At 52.4% G+C, this 5,800-nt stretch overlaps 1 non-coding gene across 1 annotated transcript; it reads right to left on the reverse strand.

The window, feature by feature from the left end:
• Window positions 1–5,267: 5,267 nt before the first annotated feature.
• Window positions 5,268–5,339, reverse strand: TRNAC-GCA. Its single transcript has one exon. It is a non-coding gene; the product is annotated as a tRNA-Cys (tRNA).
• Between the last annotated feature and the right edge of the window lie 461 nt (window positions 5,340–5,800).

A 5,800-nucleotide genomic window follows, 5' to 3' on the forward strand; every position in this document is an offset into this window, starting at 1 on the left:
GCACTGCTGCGACCCCTGGAGTGGCGCCTCTATAGTGCTATAAGGGGAGCTGCGCACTCCCCCCACCCTCAGTTCCTTCTTGGTAGACAACTCCGACAGGGGGGAAGGAGGCTGGGATGTGGACGAGACAAGAGCAACACATCTCGAAGGACACCAGTTATGGAACAGGTAACTATCCTTTTTTCTTCGAGTGACTGCTCCTGTGTATTCCACAGTAGGGGACTCCAAGTTATATCTGATGGAGGTGGGTAGGAGTTTAAGGATTATCAGGACGGAGTACCATGCTACCAAACCCAGCGTCATCCTGTGCTTGGGAGACAATCGCATAGTGCGAGGAAAAAGTGTGGACAGGTGACCACGTGGCAGCCCTACATATGTCCTGGATAGGGATGTGGGTGACATAGGTGGCCGACAAGGCTTGCGCTCTCATAGAATGCACCTTCACTATAGGCGGTGGGGTAAACCCTGCCAAGTCGTAACACGTGCGTATGCACAAGGTGATCCAGCAGGAAATGCGCTGGATGGAAACTGGTTGCCCCCAATCCGCTTGGCTGATGCAAGGAATAGTTGCAAGGACTTCCTGAACAGCCTGGTTCGGTACAGGTAGAAGGCCAGCACATTAGCCAGGAGGAAGCAGATCGTGAGTGTTTTCGACCACAAACCCCATCCCTCCAGATTTGCAACCATCCCTGGACCAGTGACAGGTGCACAACCATCCCCGGACCAATGAAAGGGGCCACTCTGGTTATCACCTTGGGGTCAGGGGTGTGCTCTGTATCCCCAAACCTTACCTCCCTTTTCACGTATTCATACACAGAAAAGTGAAAGAGCGCGCCGCAATCTTCCAAAGATCAGGGTTCGGCAACCTTTCAGAAGTGCTGTGCCGAGTTTTCATTTAGTCTCTCTGATTTAAGGTTTTGCATGCCAGTAATACATTTTAATATTTTTAGGTCTCTTTCTATAAGTCTATAATATATAATTAAACTATTGTTGTATATAAAGAAAATAAGGTTTATAAAATGCTTAAGAAGCTTCATTTAAAATTAAATTAAAATGCAGAACCCCCAGATCCCTGCAATAGGTCAATTTGGCACATTAGCCAGGAGGAAGCAGAATGTGAGTGTTTTCGACCACAAACCCTGTCCCTCCTGATTCGCAACCCCATGGACCAGGCGGCAGCAAGTCCTGAGCAGGGGCCCAGATGGTCACGTTGTGTGGCAGAAACTGCACCTAGTTGCAAAACGGGAGGGTTGCACAATGTGTTGTCACACCTGTGGCAGATCCTGGCTGCAGCTGAGAACAGCCGCTCCTCCGGCGGCTCCAGCGCTGCTGGCAGCAAGTGGTCACCAGGGAGCAGCTGCTGAGCCCGGGCTCCTGCGTCACAATGTGCCAGAGCCCCGCCCCCAGGAGCTGCCCCGCCCCTGGGCTGTGCCAGAGCCCCGCCCCCAGGAGCTGCCCCGCCCCTGGGCTGTGCCAGAGCCCCGCCCCCAGGAGCTGCCCGGCCCACAGGAGCTGCCCCGCCCCCAACTTGTGCCAGAGCCTGGGATCCATGTCACAATGTGCCAGAGCCCCGCCCCCAGGAGCTGCCCCGCCCCTGGGCTGTGCCAGAGCCCCACCCCCAGGAGCTGCCCCGCCCCCAACTTGTGCCAGAGCCTGGGATCCGTGTCACAATGTGCCAGAGCCCCGCTCCCAGGAGCTGCCCCGCCCCCGGGCTGTGCCAGAGCCCTGCCCCCAGGTGCTGCCCCGCCCCCAGGCTGTGCCAGAGCCCCGCCCCCAGGAGCTGCCCTGCCCCCAGGCTGTGCCAGAGCCCCGCCCCCAGGAGCTGCCCCATGTTGGGTCTCTGGGATTTGTTCTCCTGCCTCCTTCTTCCCAGCACCTACCGCTCCCAGCTGCTCCCTTCCTGTGTCTGCAAACACCCCCCGGGTGGGCTGCAGCGCTCGCTGGGGCTGGCTCCAGTGGCTGAAGTTCCCTCCATCTCTGCTCACTGGGGGGGGGGGAGGGACAAAGAGAGGAGATGGGCCCAGGGTGTAAAAGCAGAATTAGGGGGCAGGGAAAGAAGGACTGTTTGACAAGGTGGGTTTTTTGTGAGGGGGGGGTGTGATCCAGAAGCCCGGGACACTCTCACACACACTCTGCCCCGGGACTCTCCTGGTGCACAGAGACCGATCAACCCCCCGCCTGCCCCACCGAAGAACTTGGGCAGCAGAGGCTCAGGCAGATTGAGGGGAACCCCCTGGGTGTGCCAGTGTTGGCCAGGGTTTGTACAGCACCTAGCGCAATATGGGGTTCCCCGAGCCGTAACTAGCTATTTTTGTGCCCTAAGCAAGAATATAAAATTACGCCCCCCCTGCTGTGCCACCCAGCCCCCTTGAAACACCCCCCCAGCGCCGCCCACCCCACAGAAACAAACTCTCCTTCCCCAGCGCCGCCCCCCCGAAACAGCTGTGGGCCGAAAAGGAAGGTTTGGGGGTGGGGGAGAAAAAACGGCACCCATAGGGTGACCAGATCACAGCAGTAAAATTCTCCAGAGAAAGAAAGAGTGGAACAAAAGAATAATAAAGGCACCTCAACTTTTCCTCATTTATGGAGGACAGCCTTATAATATGCATCCAGATCTCCTCCAATCACACAAGCTGAAAATTGTTCCACTTTACTGCAGTTCTGTAACCATATGGGAACCAATCCTGTCTGTGTTCTGTGCACATCCAAAATCCCTGCTGAATGACCCGCCCTGGGAGCAAGTTACCAGTGACCCAGGGCTGGGGCGGAAGGAGGGTGCAGGTGTGTGGTGGGGAGCCCAGGGCTGGGGCAGCAGAGGATGTGTGGGTGGGGGAGCACTGGTGGGGATGGGGTAGCACAGAGCTGGGGCAATGCGAGGTGTGTGTGGGGGAGAGCCCAGGGCTGAGACGGTAGGGGGGTGTGGGTGGAGCCCAGGGCTGGGATGGGGGCAGCCAAATATTTTTTTCCTTGGAATGGCAAAAAACCAGAACCGGCCCTGCCTCCACGCACTGTGAGGTAGGTAGGAGCGGATCATTATTATCCCTACTTGAAAGAGGGAGAAAATGAGGCTGAGAAAGGAGAATTGACTTGTCTTAGGTCACACAGCCAGTCAGTGGCAGAGTTGGGAATAGGACCCAAGAGCCCTGATTTTCAAACTAACCATCGGATCTTGAATTTCAGACACTGAATGACCTGAGTAAAGTGCTCTCAGATGAGCTCCAGACCAACAACAGTGACAGTAATTATTCAGCAAGTATTTGAGGAGAACTGCAATGTTAGAGAGAATCATGAACTGCTCAGAGACCATTAATGCAGAGAAGCAGCAAAGTTAATCAAACACAGAACTGGTTCTGACTTATTTACTTGTTCTAAAAGAGACCAACAAGGACCTGTCTCCTCCCTGTCAATAACCCCCTGCTCAGCCAATCAGGTTAGAGACTGAGGGCGGGAGGCTGAGGGTTCTCACCAGAGAGCCCAAAGGATGGCCCAGGTCACTGGTGGGGATCACTGCCCGAGCACTATTTCAGCCCCACATTTTTGGGTGGACCTCCCACAGTGGGAGCTGCAGAGCCCTCCCCTGCAAAAAAAAACACACACACCCTCCCTCCCTCCCGGTGTTGGGAGGGGAACAGGTAAAAGGACAAAGGAAGCAAGAGAAAAAGAGGAGGGAGGAAGAGGGGAAGCAAAAAGGACAAACCCCAATGTCCCCAGTGATTCTAAGGGACAAAATCCCAGGTGTAGAATAAAGTTCTGCCTCCTTAAGCTCGTGTTTTCCAAGCCTAGAATTCAACTGTCACCAGATGGATCAGACTGAACTGGTTTCACACCTGGAGGAGGCTCTTACCTTCTAAACAGGGACGGCTGTTTTCTAGTACAATCACTAAAAGGGAAGGAGAAGACTTGAAAGAGGTTCCTCCTGGCGTTCACGTCCGTGAACCCGAATACTCTCTCAGTCCTCAGAGAGAGACCTTGAGAAGGAGACTCGCTGAAGCAAAACCACAGGGGTCTCTGAGGTTTCCCTGGCCCCTCGCCCCTGTCCTGCCTGGCTGATGTCAGCATCTCTCTGTGAGGTCACCATCTCTGACCAATAGGCTGAGGTCCTGCAAAAGGCCTTTGTGATGTCACTGCCACACCCCTCCCTTGCTGGGCTAATGTCCTGCCCCTGGCCAGGCATTTTGCAGGTTTGAGCTACTCCCTGTGGATCACTCTACTCAAGGAGCGTTCGTTCTAGGCAGCAAGCCGGCTAGACAGGGAAACATCAGACGCTGCTCCCAATGCTACACTCAGATTTTCAGAAATTAGTTGACTTTATGGCCAGAAGAGACCATTAGAGCATCTAATCTGACCCCCTGCATATCACAGGCCTCCTGTAGGACACCTTAGCTAGTTTTGAGACAAACACATTCCAGAAAGGCATCTTGTCTTCATTAAATGACATCAGGAGATGGAGAATCCACCACTTTCCTTGGTAGCTTGTTCCTGTGGTGAATCATCCTCGCTGTTGAGTATTTGTGCCTTAGTTGTAATATGAATTTGTCTTTCTTCACCATCCAGCCATTGGGTCTTGTTATGCCTTTCTCTGCTCGATTAAAGAGCCCTTAAATACCCAATCTTTTCTCTCTATTAAGGCACTTCAATTAAGTCACCTTTCAATCTTCTTTTGATAACTAAACAGGTTGAGCTCTTTCAATAGCTCACTAGAAGGTATTTTCTCCGGCCCTCAGAACATTAGGTGGCTCTTTGCTGCCCCAGCTCCAGTTTCACAACTTCTTTTTCAAATGAGGACCCCAAAACTGGAGGCAGTATTCCAGTATCAGTCTCACTGATGCCGTGTCACCTCCTGTGAAGTTATTGACATAATCTGTAACTGTATAGATCACCGTTGTGACCACTGTTCTATATTTGCAGCCAATATTACAGAGAAGTGGTCGTGTAAGGGGTCTATGGAGAGGTTCTGATTGGCTGATTATAATGATGCTATCTCTAGATGTGTATCATTTTTTTGTAGTTGACATTATGAATGTTGGCTCTATGCTGCCTGTATTTCAAACTTGTGCTCTGCTTCAGGGAATGATACCTTTGTTTAATTGATGAAAACATAAACTAGACACTTAGAGGATTAGAACTGATTTCAGGTGATGGACAGGTTTGCTAGGTTTTTATGCATTTGGACAGCAAAATGTTGAGTGTTCACATTCATTTCAAGCATCCTCGTATGGTGGAGTTCCTGAACATAATGGAGAATGGAAATGTTTTTCTTTTCTTTAAGAGGGCACCTGGGTTTGAACAAAGGACCACTTGATCTGCAATCAAACACTCTACCACTGAGCTATACCCCCATTACAACAGGAATATGGAATCGTGATCTCCAGGACTTTGAAGGACAGACCCTGCATCATCGAGCTCCTTTGCCATTCACAGACCACAGGTGGTTTTAAAAATGGGGTTTGATTAAACTTCTTCAATGTGGTAAACACCACAGCTTGCACCCCCACTGCTATAGCTTCTCCCCATGACAGAGCTGCCACCTCCTGGGGAAGTGGATTGACTACACCAACAGGAAAACTCTCCCCCCGCCGCATGGAGCAGTGGTTCTCAAGCTGTGGGTCAGGACTGTAAAGTGGGTCGTGACCCTGTTTTAATGGGGTCACCAGGGCTGGCATTAGACTTGTTGGGTCCTGGGGCTGAAGCCAAAAGTCTGAGCCCCCCCACCCAGGGCTGAATCCCTCAGGCTTTGGTTTTGCCCTCCCCCCACTGGGGCTCAGTCTTTGGCACTCTCCCCCCCCCCCCCCCCGTGGAA

Source organism: Mauremys mutica, unplaced genomic scaffold (genome assembly GCF_020497125.1).
Source record: "Mauremys mutica isolate MM-2020 ecotype Southern unplaced genomic scaffold, ASM2049712v1 001044F_np12_obj, whole genome shotgun sequence".
Taxonomy (NCBI): domain Eukaryota; kingdom Metazoa; phylum Chordata; order Testudines; family Geoemydidae; genus Mauremys; species Mauremys mutica.